General features: G+C 40.3%; 2 protein-coding genes across 2 annotated transcripts in view; one reads left to right on the plus strand and one right to left on the minus strand.

Moving 5' to 3' along the window:
* cngb1a (cyclic nucleotide gated channel subunit beta 1a) overlaps positions 1 to 2,235 on the minus strand; it is a 39,071-nt gene extending 36,836 nt beyond the window's left edge. The window contains exon 1 of the mRNA XM_061875658.1: positions 1,437 to 2,235. The gene's annotated coding sequence lies outside the window, so the exon portion shown is untranslated. The remainder of the gene's footprint in view (positions 1 to 1,436) is intronic.
* The window catches only part of LOC133535774 (annexin A2-like), a 37,160-nt gene continuing 21,631 nt past the window's right edge, over positions 1,722 to 17,250 (plus strand). The window contains exon 1 of the mRNA XM_061875701.1: positions 1,722 to 2,034. The gene's annotated coding sequence lies outside the window, so the exon portion shown is untranslated. The remainder of the gene's footprint in view (positions 2,035 to 17,250) is intronic.

A 17,250-nucleotide genomic window follows, 5' to 3' on the forward strand; every position in this document is an offset into this window, starting at 1 on the left:
GGCATGTGATAGATCCTACTTTGAAGGTCTGTCTGACGAACCAAAACAAACAATGCGTGCATTAACAGATCGATAAAAATCAGTGGCGAGTAGCGAGCTGAATCTAGTGAAGTGAAGCGAATTATATTTATATAGCGCTTTTCTCTAGTGACTCAAAGCGCATTACATAGTGAAACCCAATATCTATGTTATATTTAAACCAGTGTGGGGGGCACTGGGAGCAGGTGGGTAAAGTGTCTTGCTCAAGGACACAACGGCAGTGACTAGGATGGCGGAAGCGGGAATCGAACCTGCAACCCTCAAGTTGCTGACACCGCCACTCTACCAACCGAGCTATACCGCCCCGGTAGATAAATGGAGCGGAGTAAAAGTAGCGTTTTTCTTCTCTATAAATATACTCAAGTAAAAGTAAAAATATGTTGCATTAAAACTACTCCTAGAAGTACAATTTATCCCAAAAGTTACTCAAGTATATGTAACGGAGTAAATGTAGCGCATTACTACCCACCTCTGCCATTGTATCAGTACATTAATGTAGTAGTTGACTACAATGACCATTGTATCAGTATATTAATGTAGTAGTTGACTACAATGACCATTGTATCAGTATATTAATGTAGTAGTTGACTATAAAGACCATTGTATCAGTATATTAATGTAGTAGTTGACTATAAAGACCACTGTCACAGTATATTAATGTAGTAGTTGACTATAAAGACCATTGTATTAGTAAATTAATGTAGTAGTTGACTACAATGACCATTGTATCAGTATATTAATGTAGTAGTTGACTATAAAGACCATTGTATCAGCATATTAATGTAGTAGTTGACTATAAAGACCATTGTATCAGTATATTAATGTAGTAGTCAACTATAAAGACCATTGTATCAGTATATTAATGTAGTAGTTGACTGTAAAGACCATTGTATCAGTATATTAATGTAGTGGTTGACTGTAACGACCATTGTATCAGTATATTAATGTAGTAGTCAACTATAGAGACCACTGTCACTGTATATTAATGTAGTAGTTGACTACAATAACCATTGTATCAGTATATTAATGTAGTAGTTGACTATAAAGACCATTGTATCAGTATATTAATGTAGTAGTTAACTGTAAAGACCATTGTATCAGTGTATTAATGTAGTGGTTGACTCTAAAGACCATTGTGTCAGTATATTAATGTAGTAGTCAACTATAAAGACCATTGTATCAGTGTATTAGAATAGAATAGAATAGAGTTGTATTGTCATTATTTTTATGTAGTAGTTGACTATAAAGACCATTGTATCAGTATATTAATGTAGCAAAGTCATTGAACTTGTCTGCTCGAGTAATGTTTTTGTTGACATGGTATTTTTTCAAAGCGCACATGTCTCAAAAACATCATCCAGTTTTGGACGTAAAAGTGAAAGTGAGTCCTGTCTTACCTGAGTCACTCAGTCCTCCTAAAACTGCATCCTTCCTAAAGATCTCCTCAGCAACCTGGATCTTACGACACTTTCCGGACTTCAGAAGTCTACCTGGACTTTAGAAGTCTACCTGGTACCAAGTTTATCTGGCCCCTGAAGGACTACCTGGACTTTGGGCAGGTGGAGGACTTAGATGAGGATCATAGAGGATTAGTGAGGACAGCATCTTCCACAGAAAGCCAGACAGGAAGTGAGCTCGGCCGCCACGCCGCCCCCTAGTGGAGAGCTAAGAATTTGCCCCCATGGCGCAGAGCGTGGGCCGGGAATGGGAGCTGCAGGTCGAGGGTCACCAGATTAGAGAAAAAATGTTTTGATGAGCGTAAAAAAACACAAAGATTGTGTTGCCGTGGTAACCCCGGAGCAGCTCAGCAGCTGATTGGCTGTCTGAAGTAACAATCAAGGGGTTTACGGAGGGGGGGAGTAAGGTTTTACCAATGAGCGTCCAAGTGTCAAAGTACGGAGCGCTGACTCATGTAGGTGTGTGTGTGTTCTAGTATTTAAAGAGCACACACACACACACACCTCAGCTCTCCTTGGAGATTGTGTGTGCGTGAAGGTAAGAACTCCACAAACTTTGAACCCAAAACTGCAGGACGTGTTTTGTTAGCGTTTGCTTATCACCATCTGTAAGTCTCCGGTTGAGGGACACTTTTATTTAAACGCTATTTTGTGCTAAGCATTGTTGGTCTAACTATAACAAAGAGATAGATAGATAGTACTTTATTGATTCCTTCAGGAGAGGTCCTTCAGGAAAATGAAAAGAAACGCTAACAGCTAGGCGTTAGATGCTAACAGCAAGGCGTTAGATGCTAACAGTTAAGAACTTGGCATGAATAGTTGTCTTTTTTTCCTTAACATACCAGGCACCTGTTCATCTTTTCTTGGCTGCTCAAAGGTCAAAGGCCTGTCCGTCATTTCCCGCTGCGGTGCTTTTATTCTGAAGGCCGTCGGTCTTATCTGCTGTCCCACCCACCATTGGCATGTCCAGATCCATAAACCCAACACGCCCATAGGAGGACTATGCTGAAGTACTCAAAGCGAGTGCCATACAGTGGGGCAAAAAAGTATTTAGTCAGCCAGCGATTGTGCAAGTTCTCCCACTTCAAATGATGACAGAGGTCTGTCATTTTCATCATAGGTACACTTCAACTGTGAGAGACAGAATGTGGGAAAAAAATACAGGAATTCACATTGTAGGGATTTCAAAGAATTTATTTGTAAATGATGGTGGAAAATAAGTATTTGGTCAACCATTCAAAGCTCTCACTGATGGAAGGAGATTTTGGCTCCAAATCTCACGATACATGGCCCCATTCATTCTTTCCTTAACACGGATCAATCGTCCTGTCCCCTTAGCAGAAAAACAGCCCCAAAGCATGATGTTTCCACCCCCATGCTTCACAGTAGGTATGGTGTTCTTGGGATGCAACTCAGTATTCTTCTTCCTCCAAACGAGACTAGTTGAGTTTATACCAAAAAGTTCTATTTTGGTTTCATCTGACCACATGACATTCTCCCAATCCTCTGCTGTATCATCCATGTATCCATTTTGGTATTAACTCAACTCGTCGTGTTTGGAGGAAGAAGAATACTGAGTTGCATTCCAAGAACACCATACCTACTGTGAAGCATGGGGGTGGAAACATCGTGGTTTGGGGCTGTTTTTCTGCTAAGGGGACAGGACGATTGATCCGTGTTAAGGAAAGAATGAATGGGGCCATGTATCCTGAGATTTGGAGCCAAAACCTCCTTCCATCAGTAAAATGGTTGACCAAATACTTATTTTCCAACATAATTTACAAATAAATTCTTTAAAATTCCTACAATGTGAATTCCTGGATTTTTTTTCCACATTCTGTCTCTCACAGTTAAAGTGTACCTATGATGAAAATTACAGACCTCTGTCATCATTTTAAGTGGGAGAACTTGCACAATCCGTGGCTGACTAAATACTTTTAGCCCCACTGGATGTTGCCTACTTGGTATAGTCGTACATGGAACTGACCTTTTCTGATGATGGGGCGGAGCCTATCTCAGGCTGGCCTAATGACCTGTCAATCATGCGGCTACTGGTGATATCGACGCGATACATAGATCACTAATTCGACCGTCGACCACACAATTATTTTACAGCGCCTGAGAGACTGTGTGGGCACTAGGGGGACTGCGTCACAGTGGTTCAGATCCTACCTGTCAGAAAGGTCCTTTTCTGTCAGGCTGGGGGACGCCACCTCTTCTGTGGTGTCCCCCAAGGATCTATTCTAGGCCCCATCCTGTTCGCTCTATACCTCTTCCCTCTTGGAGAGATTTTTAGGAGGCATGGAGTGTCTTATAACTTTTGTGTGGACGACTGCCAAATTTATATGCTGATTTCAAAAGGCCACGGCCCCCTGACACCACTTCTCTTCTTTTTCAACCCCTGTGCCGATCTAATTTCACCTATTTGGATTAAAAATATTTTTTGCAAATCAGTAATTATAGTCTGCAAAGTATGTGTTGTTGTTGAGTGTCGGTGCTGTCTAGAGCTGGGCAGAGTAACCATGTAATACTCTTCCATATCAGTAGGTGGCAGCCGGTATCTAATTGCTTCGTAGAAACAGCGGGAGGCAGGGTAAAGGTAAAAAGGTGTCTAATGCTTAGACAAAAAGTGAGTGCCCATAACGAAAGGCATTTGGGGCGCCATGGCGTAGTGGGTAGAGCGGCCGTGCCAGAAACCTGAGGGTTGCAGGTTCGCTTCCTACCTATTGACATCCAAATCGCTGCCGTTGTGTCCTTGGGCAGGACACTTCACCCTTGCCCCCGGTGCCGCTCACACTGGTGAATGAATGATGAATGAATGATTGGTGGTGGTGGGAGGGGCCGTAGGCGCAAACTGGCAGCCACGCTTCCGTCAGTCTACCCCAGGGCAGCTGTGGCTACTGATGTAGCTTACCACCACCATCGTGTGAATGAATGATGGGTTTCCACGTCTCTGTGAGCGCTTTGAGTATCTAACAATAGAAAAGCGCGATATAAATCTAATCCATTATTATTATTATTATTATTGAAGCTTAGGGAAGGCGATGCAGAGCAAAACTAAAACTGAACTGGCTGCAAAGTAAACAAAAACACGATGCTGGACGACAGCAAAGACTTACTGTAGAGCAAAGACAGCGTCCACAATGTACATCAGAAGGTGACATGACAATCAACAATGTCCCCACATATAAGGATGAAAAACAACTGAAATAGTCCTGATTGCGAAAACAAGGTAGATGTGGGAAATATCACTCAAAGGAAGACAGGAAACTGCTGCAGAAAAATATCAAAACAAGAGAAAAAGCCACCAAAATAAGAGCGCAAGACAAGAACTAAAACACGACACACAGGAAAACAGCAAAAAACTCCAAATAAGTCACCTACTTTGAGACAAGGATCTTTTGATGCATGCTTGGTTATGGTTTGAAGTCATATCCAACAATTGCGACAACGACTTTTTACTATCAACTGAGATTCGTCTTTTATTGATTTCTGCTAGTGGTGTGCCTCCGAATTTAGTCGACGCAAAAAATGTGCCTTGGTCCAAAAAAGGTTGAAAAACATTGGTCTATGCGACGTCAAGGCTGGGTTAGCCCAGAATTTTTTAATAATGAATGAGGGAAAAACGGAAATTTTAGTTTTTGGTCCGGCCCTCACTGACTTGGGACCATTGCAACATGATGTGTGTCCCAAGGTCACCAGCCTTGGCGTCACTATAGATAGCGATTTTAAACTAGACACAAGTAAATAGCGTTTTAAAATCGTGTTTTTATCATCTACGTATTTTAGCAAAGGTAAAACCGTTTTTATCTTTTAACCTTTTTGAACAAGTCGTGCATGCTTTTATTCCAAGTGGCCTGGACTACTGCAATGCACTTTATGCTGGCATCGGCCAAAAAGCTCTCTCCCGGTTGCAGTTAGTCCAGAACGCGGCAGCACGACTTTTAACAGGGGCCAGGAAACGCCAGGTTTACCCCAATCCTTGAGAGTTTGCACCGGCTCCTTGTTCATTTTAAAACCTTGCTCTTTGTTTTTAAAGCTATACATCAGATAGGTTGATTGGCAACACTAAATTGGCCCTAGTGTGTGAATGTTGTCTGTCTATCTGTGTTGGCCCTGCGATGAGATGGCGACTTGTCCAGGGTGTACCCCGCCTTCCGCCCGATTGTAGCTGAGATAGGTGCCAGCGCCCCCCGCGACCCCGAAAGGGAATAAGCGGTAGAAAATGGATGTATGGATGGATGGATACATCAGGGGTCTCAAACTCAATTTACCTGGGGGCCACTGGATGCAGAAACTGGGTGAGACAAGGCCGCAAGAAAAGATTTCTAATCTAATAAAATCTAATATGCACTTTTTAATGAATTCACCTTCTGTGAATGGCTTTCCCGCCCTAGCAACATACTTGGCAACTCTCGCGATCCGAATATCAGTGCCCCTCCCGACAATCTCCCGGTTTTCACCCGGACAACATTATTAAGGGCGTGCCGTGATGGCATTACCTTTAGCGTCCTCTACAGCCTGCCGTCTCATCCGCTTTTCTTCCATACAAACAGTGTGCCGGCCCAGTCAGATATTGTGTGAGGCTTCTGCAGACCCACGGAAGCGACTGCAAGACATACTTGATCAACAGCCATACCGGTCACACTGAGCGTGGCCGTATAAACAACTTTATCACTGTTACAAATATGCGCCACACTGTGAACCCACACCAAACAAGATTGACAAACACATTTTGGGAGAACACCCGCATCATAACACAACATAAACACAACAGAACAAGTACCCAGAATCCCATGCATTCCTAACTCTTCCGGGCTGCAATTGGGGGCGGTGTTGGGGGAGGGGGGTGTATATTTTAGCCCTGAAGAGTTAGGGCTGCATGGGATTCTGGGTATTTGTTCTGTTGTGTTTACGTTGTGTTACGGTGCGGATGTTCTCCCGAAATGTGTTTGTCATTCTTGTTTGGTGTGGGTTCACAGTGTAACGCATATTTGTAACAGTGTTAAAGTTGTTTATACGGCCACCCTCAGTGTGACCTGTGTGGCTGTTGATCAACTATGTTTTGCAGTCGCTTACTGCGTCTACAGAAGTCAAATACAACATTTGGCTGGACTGGCTCGCTGTTGGTACAGGTTATAGAGGACGCTAAAGGCAGTGCCTCCACAGTACCCCCTTAATATTGCTGTTTGGGTGAATTTCGGGAGAGTGTTTACCCCTGGAGGGGCACTGAAAATTGGGAGTCTCCCGGAAAAATCGAGGGTATACAAGTATGACGTTGTAAAGCACCATTCATATAAAACTTGCGGGCCGCACCAACATTACATTTTCATATTAAGGTGCAGGCTGCAAAATAACGTCTCGCGGGTCGCAATTGGCCCTTCAGGCCACGTGTTGGAGACCCCTGCTATACATGGACTGTCACCTCATTATATCTCGGACATCATCCAAACTTACAATCCTGCGCGTGCTCTGAGGTCCGAGAGCCAGTTCCAGCTCGTGGTGCTCAAGACCAGACTTAAAACCAGGGGAGACAGGGCCTTCTCTGTGGTCGGCCCTAAGCTCTGGAACACTCTGGCCCTCCATGTTCAAACTGCTCCCACAGTGGAGTGTTTTAAGTCTCGTCTTAAGACCCATTTTTATTCTCTGGCATTTAACACTATATATAGTTATATGGTCCTCTGTGTTTTAAAATTTTGATTTCTCTTTATTGTTTTAATTCGTTTCACACTTAAAATCATTTTTAATCATATTTATTTCATATTGATTTTATATGTATTTATTTTTATTTAGTCATTAGTGGCGCTCAGAGAGAAGTTAAGTCCCTACCTTTAGTCAAAAGTGATTTATGACCCCCCATAAAACAATGATTTATGACCCTCAAGGTCAAAGGTCAATGATTTATGAGGGGTCAAGTTCAAAGGTTAATGATTTATGAGGGGGTCAAGGTTAAAGGTCAAGGTTAAAGGTCAGGTTCAAATGTCAGGTTCAAATGTCAAGGTCAAGTGGGTGTGGCTTACCCGGAAGAGGGTGGAGTTAAGACCTGCGGTGGGAGTGGTTAAACCAGGAAGAGGGTGGAGTTTTAAACAGAAAGAGGGCAGAGTTAAGACCTGCGGTGGGAGTGGTTAAACCAGGAAGAGGGTGGAGTTAAGACCTGACAGGGAACAGAGGAGGGTTCAGTTTTTTTAAGAAAGCAATGTCATCTGAGCAGCATGTGACCATATATTTGATAGTTTAAATGTTTACGATCGTTTGAAACAACTTCCAGATTTCGATGTATTGATGGTTGGGAATGTTACGTGTGGAGATGTGGACACGCACGCACTTCACACACACACACACACACACACACACACACACACACACACACACACGCAGAGGAGGTGGAGCTTTATACGTTAGCGTAAAGACTTTGTTCGATTCGGTCATGATTAGTGAAACGCCTGTTTCGATTTATAAAAATAATAAAACTTACATTGACGCTCCGCCAAAAAGTCGAGTGTTTCTAAATCGTATTCAGATGCCGCCGACCGAATCTTTGCGTGAGAAATGGGATTTGGAAGGGGAGGGATCTTTTGGATTTGTATTCAGATACGAAATGGGGGATATCTGCTTATTTCAGCTAAAAGAAAGAAGAGACGGAAGCCCTTTCTCGATATTTTCATCGTTATCTATCGTGGATTGGGAAGTTTTTGGTGGACACGCACACACGCACACACACGCACACACACACACACACTTCACACACACACACACACACACGCACGCACGCACGCACGCACACACGCACACACACACACACACACACACACACACACACACACACACACACACACACACACACACACACACACACACACACACACACACACACACATTCGTACGCACTGAAACAACTTCCGTACCTCACGAAAACATATTTAAACAGATGGAAAAAACTATCGCAGAACACAGTGTCACGTAGCAACTGGTCTTTACGGTCGTTTGAATCAACAGGTCAGTTTGGGGGACAAAAGGAGGGTTCAGTTTTTACTGACTTCCCATCTGACAGTTTAAATGTTTATGACCGTTTGAATCAACAGGACACGCACGCACACACACACACACGCACGCACACACACACACACACACACACACACATACACACACACACACACGCACACACACACACACACACACACACACACACACACACCATTACCTCTGCTTTACCATGTTATTAGACATTGGTTTAACTCCATTTAAGCATTTAAACGTTAAAAGCATTACACTTGTACGACGATGTAATACCTTTTTTTTTTTTAACAGCCGATGACGACGAAGTGAAAGACGATGAACTTTGCTTAAACGGTCTTACAAAGTTGGAAGATGATTTTCGAGGTGTGTTTAAACCTTCAAATTATTTAATATTATGTGTATTCATTATTTAGTTTCATAGAGGATTTGCCGTAAGATCCTAACGCGATCGTTTTAACACAATCGCAGTCTGGTGAGTCAAATGATTCTCATTTTACAAGAAAAAAAACATGCGGTATACGATACATATATACATATATTTACTTACAGATTTTCCGTTTACATCTCTTGCTCACTGGTCTCCCTTAAAGCTGGCGGGTCCGTCAACGGCCGTTCCAGGCAGAGGAGAAGGTTTGATTGCGCCAAAGACTCCAGACATCGAATCCTTGCTCCGAGGGGAAATCATCGAAAACGACGGTGAATGTCCGACAGGCACCCGCTGTAAGTTTCTGTAAGCTTTTTAAGATTCTCAGGAGCTTTAAAGAGCTCCTCTCATTCCAATGTCTTTCGCTCAAATGAATTTCGCGCCTAAGGGGAATGGGCGGGGACTGATTCCGGAGGTGGGCGGTTGTTTCCGCCAAGCAACCTTCTGGTTGAAATGGAGTGTGGATCAAGATGGATCCCTACTCTATATTCTTTTATTTAACCCAATGTTTTTTAAATACGTGTATAATGCTTTATATCCTATGGGTTGTGAATTCCATCCTACAATATCTTCCAAGGAACCCAAAGAAATGTTACCACACCTCCCGCTTTATTTATTCTATAGATTGCCTGAACTATTTCATAAACTAAATCTTGTCTTGTTTCTGATGCTATGTTTTTTATGCTCATCAATGCACTGTTGGACTGCGAGCACACAACTACTTTCCTTGCTTTGTTTTCCTCTATCCAGTTAACCGCCATATAAATTGCTACCAATTCCCCCGTAAAAACAGATAGTTTATCACTGATTATTTTATTTAATACTATGTTTCCTTGTGGGATAACTGCTACAGCTCTTACCTTTATTTTTTTTTATATAGTTTTTGATGCATCCGTATATATCATATCTCAATCCATTTTTCTATCCGGTAACTATTTAAATTTCTATTCTTTAGTAATTGCATGTTTTCTTTTGGGTTATCAAACATCCACGGTGGTATTGCAGGCATTGGTACTGTAGGACTAACTTTAATATTGTCAATTTTAACTTTATTACATATGTCTCCTATAATCCACCCAAAACTATTCTTTTTTGTTTTCTCTTTTTCTTGGCAGATTGGTAGCACTGGACAAGTCGGATATCCTTGCTTGGATCCTTTTAAAGTTGCCCGATAAACTGCTGAGAGTTGATCTCTCCTCTTGTCCAAAGGTTTTTCGTTCATTTTTACTTGTAATACTGGCACTAGGGTTGATGTAGTAGCTCCACAACATAACCTTAAAGCCTGTGACTGGATCCGGTCTATTTTCCCAAGTCATGTTTTTGAAGCAGATTGGTAAATAATGCATCCGTAATCAATAACAGATGGAATTAAAGTTATAAATATATACATGTATTGTTTTCAACGTTAACCTATCAGCCCCCCAATCATTACCCCTCAAAGACCTCATTATATTTAACACCTTTTTACTTTTTCCCCTATTTTTTTTATTTTCCGGAAGGAACACTCCTGAAGGAATAAATAAAGTACTATCTAATCTAATCTAATCAATTCTATTTTGCTGATGTGGGTTGACTAGTTCATATTTTTATCAAACCATATTCCTAAATATTTAAATACTTGTACCTCTTCTATATTTTCACCTTAGAGTTTTTATTTGGAGCTTGTTTGGTACTTTTGTCTTTGTAAAATGTATGACTTTTGTCTTTCCAACAGAGAATCTTAAACCTCAAGCCGTTCCCCAGTCTTGAACATTATTTACCACTTTGTTAGTTTTTTGATTATTTCTTTTGACTCTAAATAATATACTAGTCTTTCATTAATCTTTTTTTTTTTTCCATTACTTTTCCCCAAATTTATAATTTCCTGCCTCTTCCGGGTCTTACCCTGACTTGCATATTGGAATTGTTACCGCTAATTTTCCCCTCTGCCGGTCATTCTCCTTCTTCATATATCCTGTCATATCATTTCAAGACCACTTCTTTGACGATGCTACCTAAGTTTTTGATCATTTGATAACCCGCTAGGTCTTTCCCCGGTGACGTATTTTTAACCTTTTTCAAAATTCGAACCATTTCATTCAAAGAAAATGTCATATCCATAGTGTTGGTAAAGCTATTAACGTTGTCTTCCATCATTTCCCCAATATTTAAACTCATTGTTTTTTCTCTCTTTTGTTTTTCCACATTTCTCAAATTATCATTACTGTGCACTTTAACAAATGTTTTTGCTAAAGGTTCTGCTGTTTCTTTACCCGTGACTACATCTTCTTTGATAAATGTGGCACATCATCCTCTTTACCCTTCATTCCTATCTTTACGAATCGTTATATATCCTTTTATTATAAAGTTTAATTTTGGCTTCAGCCCTGTTTCTTGAATACAAATTATACGTGGTTTAGTTTTCATATTTTTAATATATCCCTTTAATTCATGTTCGGTTGCTATCAAACTTCTGGCATTCCACCGGACCATTAACAGGGTGTTGGAATGTGGTGACATGACTCCGTCACGTCTACTCTCCGTAGTACAGCTTGCACCCGGTACCAAGATAGTTCTTTCAACAACTTTGATGCTGCTTTGACAATTATTTTGATCTTCTCAGTCTTATTTTTACTTTCATTTTGTATCAAAGCTGAGTTGTGCTCTCTGGTTTATTTTGCAAATGAACCGACAGAACATGATCATGTACAAGACTCGCCTACCCACAATGCACTGCAACCCAACGCTCCTGGTCGGATGTTTTTTTCGGGGTTCATGGAGAGATGCGGTAAAGAGTGGTAGCCAAGACACACGGTCACACACGGTCACACACGGTCACACACGGTCACACACGGTCACACTCGGCAATTATTTTGACCTGGGGAGCAGATATAGAGGAAAAAATGTGTCTGGGGGGCCGGGATATCTGATTTTCAGGTACAAAAAACTTCACAATGACACAAAATAAACACAACAGTTAAACCTCACACTAAAAACAAGACATTGACTTGTACGTTCAAAAGACAGAATAGAACAAGTCAAGACATGCAATGCCATCTACAAAATGTTATGTAAATGTTAGTCATTACACACGCGGCTATGGTTTTGATGTATTTGTTGCAGACATGTTTACGTCAAGTAACATCACATGGTTCCATTTGCACCTTTCAACAAATCTGAAAAGGAATATTAAGAAGTAAAACTTATATTTAATCCTACCTCTTCTCCGAGCACACGGTGACCGTACATACGGGTCGAAAAATGTTGACCTAATTCAGCATTTCTCAAAGTGTGGGGAATAGAGACATGACAGGTGGGGCGCGAGGAAAGGGAGGAAATTTTTTATTTTTGATTTTTTTTTTACTATGCTTTCATTTTCTATACACACTGTAAATCACTTTGTGATTCTGTCTGTGAAATCCGCCGTATAAATAAATGTAAATTACTTATTTTTCCTGTAGGCTTTAAATTTCTCGGCAGGAGCGAAAGTTTGACAGACATAGCAACAGTAACTTTTGCAGGCAGGTCTAAGAGGAACAAATTTTCGCGCGGATGGGTAGCAGGCTAATGTGCGAACCACAATTACACAAAATGGATACATTTGCAACTCGCACCTCAAAGGTCTGCGGAGAAACAAAAATATGACGGGTCTAATCAACCAAAAAGTCAACCTAAAAGAAAATATGGCGAAGGGTATCTTGCTCTTGGATTCACGGCAGCGGAGGTGGGGGCAGAGGAGAGACCCCTGTGTGTTCTTTGTCTAAAACGGCTAGCAGCAAACAGCATCAGGCCCAACAAAGTAAAGAGACAACTCGAGACCACACATGATGTCCAATAAATTGTTTTGTTGGGGCGATGGGGGTAGGTGGGCCTTGAGTCTAAAGTGGTGATGACGGAAAAAAAAAAAGTTTGAGAAGCCCTGACCTAATTGTACGGATCTCACTTTAAACGGCAAACCGATCATTTAAATGTTTTCACTTTGAATATGAAACGAGGAGTAAAATGTACAATGTACAATATTATCAATTATTTCACAAGGACATGTTTTAAGGATATTGTACAGTATAATTAAATCTAAAATGAATGTGATCACTTTCAGGATCATTTTATTTTTAGCCAGTAAACAACTGTTATGTACTTTTGAATCGGGTTTTCCCCTTTAAATAACAAAAATTATAGAATTTTACAATATTCATTATTATTAAATATTAAATGTGCCAACTAGTTTTACGGCATACATCATTCCCCCTTTACCCATTTGTTAAAAAGACGAAAGTTGATGCGAACGCCTACGTGCTGTCAGAAAACTAAAATAAGAAGAATGCCTTTGTGCAATTACTGCTAATAAATCAATCAATAAAATGCATCAGTCAAATAGTACAGGCAACTTCGTTAACATGGAGCCACAGACAATTTCATTCAAAAAGTCCCAATTGCTAACATAAAGATACAACAACAAATAAAGGCAAAGAAGGCCTAGTAGGTAATTACAACATCAGACAAAGTATTAAAAATGTCGGTCCAATAACTGCACAGGGATGGGCAGAGCCAAAACATGTGTAGCAAGTAAGCTGGAGACTGTTGACACTGAAATAAGGCTATATGTGGCACAGATACAAGATTTATAAACTCTACTTAAAGCCCCACTTAAGAATTTTCAGTTTTGGTTTATATTGGCCGCACCAGTGAACCAAAGCGATGGCGTTTTCCCAAAAGGAAAACCACATTTACCATGAGGACTAGCGCATATAGAGTCCAACTGACACGATAATGCCACAATGATTCTGTATTACTGAACTTTCCACAGTAGGAACCTACATTCGTTTTCTACCACTTATTCCCTTTTGGGGACGTGGGGGTCGCTGGCGCCTATCTCAGCTACAATCGGGTGGAAGGAGGTGTACACCCTGGACAAGTCGCCATCTCATCGCAGGGTCAACATAGATAGACGGACAACATTCACACCAACCTACATATTTTACTCAAACCTTATATTTGCAGTTTGAAGTCACTGCATTGTTTTTTCCTTGTACAGTTATTTTGAGTTTGTTGCGTGGTTGGTCAGTGTGGAACTGCAAAGTATCGCGCTGGTGGGTATTTATTGCTACCACACAAATTTCCAGTAGCTAAAATTAGTATTATTATTCTGATTTGAGCATTGAAAGTCACTTACTAGTTTAGCAGGAACAGATCCAAAGCAGCATTGGTCTAAAATCTCTTGTCTTTTGACCTCACGCAAGTTAGTTAAAGTCGTGCCATTGTTGATCCTTGATTGTCCCTCCCTTTTTTTTTTTTTTTGAAAACCCGATTCAAAAGTACATAACAGTTGTTTACTGGCTAAAAATAAAATGATCCTGAAAGTGATCACATTCATTTTAGATTTAATTATACTGTACAATATCCTTAAAACATGTCCTTGTGAAATAATTGATAATATTGTACATTGTACATTTTACTCCTCGTTTCATATTCAAAGTGAAAACATTTAAATGATCGGTTTGCCGTTTAAAGTGAGATCCGTACAATTAGGTCAGGGCTTCTCAAACTTTTTTTTTTTCCGTCATCACCACTTTAGACTCAAGGCCCACCTACCCCCATCGCCCCAACAAAACAATTTATTGGACATCATGTGTGGTCTCGAGTTGTCTCTTTACTTTGTTGGGCCTGATGCTGTTTGCTGCTAGCCGTTTTAGACAAAGAACACACAGGGGTCTCTCCTCTGCCCCCACCTCCGCTGCCGTGAATCCAAGAGCAAGATACCCTTCGCCATATTTTCTTTTAGGTTGACTTTTTGGTTGATTAGACCCGTCATATTTTTGTTTCTCCGCAGACCTTTGAGGTGCGAGTTGCAAATGTATCCATTTTGTGTAATTGTGGTTCGCACATTAGCCTGCTACCCATCCGCGCGAAAATTTGTTCCTCTTAGACCTGCCTGCAAAAGTTACTGTTGCTATGTCTGTCAAACTTTCGCTCCTGCCGAGAAATTTAAAGCCTACAGGAAAAATAAGTAATTTACATTTATTTATACGGCGGATTTCACAGACAGAATCACAAAGTGATTTACAGTGTGTATAGAAAATGAAAGCATAGTAAAAAAAAATCAAAAATAAAAAATTTCCTCCCTTTCCTCGCGCCCCACCTGTCATGTCTCTATTCCCCACACTTTGAGAAATGCTGAATTAGGTCAACATTTTTCGACCCGTATGTACGGTCACCGTGTGCTCGGAGAAGAGGTAGGATTAAATATAAGTTTTACTTCTTAATATTCCTTTTCAGATTTGTTGAAAGGTGCAAATGGAACCATGTGATGTTACTTGACGTAAACATGTCTGCAACAAATACATCAAAACCATAGCCGCGTGTGTAATGACTAACATTTACATAACATTTTGTAGATGGCATTGCATGTCTTGACTTGTTCTATTCTGTCTTTTGAACGTACAAGTCAATGTCTTGTTTTTAGTGTGAGGTTTAACTGTTGTGTTTATTTTGTGTCATTGTGAAGTTTTTTGTACCTGAAAATCAGATATCCCGGCCCCCCAGACACATTTTTTCCTCTATATCTGCTCCCCAGGTCAAAATAATTGCCGAGTGTGACCGTGTGTGACCGTGTGTGACCGTGTGTGACCGTGTGTGACCGTGTGTCTTGGCTACCACTCTTTACCGCATCTCTCCATGAACCCCGAAAAAAACATCCGACCAGGAGCGTTGGGTTGCAGTGCATTGTGGGTAGGCGAGTCTTGTACATGATCATGTTCTGTCGGTTCATTTGCAAAATAAACCAGAGAGCACAACTCAGCTTTGATACAAAATGAAAGTAAAAATAAGACTGAGAAGATCAAAATAATTGTCAAAGCAGCATCAAAGTTGTTGAAAGAACTATCTTGGTACCGGGTGCAAGCTGTACTACGGAGAGTAGACGTGACGGAGTCATGTCACCACATTCCAACACCCTGTTAATTGTCCGGTGGAATGCCAGAAGTTTGATAGCAACCGAACATGAATTAAAGGGATATATTAAAAATATGAAAACTAAACCACGTATAATTTGTATTCAAGAAACAGGGCTGAAGCCAAAATTAAACTTTATAATAAAAGGATATATAACGATTCGTAAAGATAGGAATGAAGGGTAAAGAGGATGATGTGCCACATTTATCAAAGAAGATGTAGTCACGGGTAAAGAAACAGCAGAACCTTTAGCAAAAACATTTGTTAAAGTGCACAGTAATGATAATTTGAGAAATGTGGAAAAACAAAAGAGAGAAAAAACAATGAGTTTAAATATTGGGGAAATGATGGAAGACAACGTTAATAGCTTTACCAACACTATGGATATGACATTTTCTTTGAATGAAATGGTTCGAATTTTGAAAAAGGTTAAAAATACGTCACCGGGGAAAGACCTAGCGGGTTATCAAATGATCAAAAACTTAGGTAGCATCGTCAAAGAAGTGGTCTTGAAATGATATGACAGGATATATGAAGAAGGAGAATGACCGGCAGAGGGGAAAATTAGCGGTAACAATTCCAATATGCAAGTCAGGGTAAGACCCGGAAGAGGCAGGAAATTATAAATTTGGGGAAAAGTAATGGAAAAAAAAAAAAGATTAATGAAAGACTAGTATATTATTTAGAGTCAAAAGAAATAATCAAAAAACTAACAAAGTGGTAAATAATGTTCAAGACTGGGGAACGGCTTGAGGTTTAAGATTCTCTGTTGGAAAGACAAAAGTCATACATTTTACAAAGACAAAAGTACCAAACAAGCTCCAAATAAAAACTCTAAGGTGAAAATATAGAAGAGGTACAAGTATTTAAATATTTAGGAATATGGTTTGATAAAAATATGAACTAGTCAACCCACATCAGCAAAATAGAATTGATTAGATTAGATTAGATAGTACTTTATTTATTCCTTCAGGAGTGTTCCTTCCGGAAAATAAAAAAAATAGGGGAAAAAGTAAAAAGGTGTTAAATATAATGAGGTCTTTGAGGGGTAATGATTGGGGGGCTGATAGGTTAACGTTGAAAACAATACATGTATATATTTATAACTTTAATTCCATCTGTTATTGATTACGGATGCATTATTTACCAATCTGCTTCAAAAACATGACTTGGGAAAATAGACCGGATCCAGTCACAGGCTTTAAGGTTATGTTGTGGAGCTACTACATCAACCCTAGTGCCAGTATTACAAGTAAAAATGAACGAAAAACCTTTGGACAAGAGGAGAGATCAACTCTCAGCAGTTTATCGGGCAACTTTAAAAGGATCCAAGCAAGGATATCCGACTTGTCCAGTGCTACCAATCTGCCAAGAAAAAGAGAA

Source organism: Nerophis ophidion, linkage group LG02 (genome assembly GCF_033978795.1).
Source record: "Nerophis ophidion isolate RoL-2023_Sa linkage group LG02, RoL_Noph_v1.0, whole genome shotgun sequence".
NCBI lineage: Eukaryota > Metazoa > Chordata > Actinopteri > Syngnathiformes > Syngnathidae > Nerophis > Nerophis ophidion.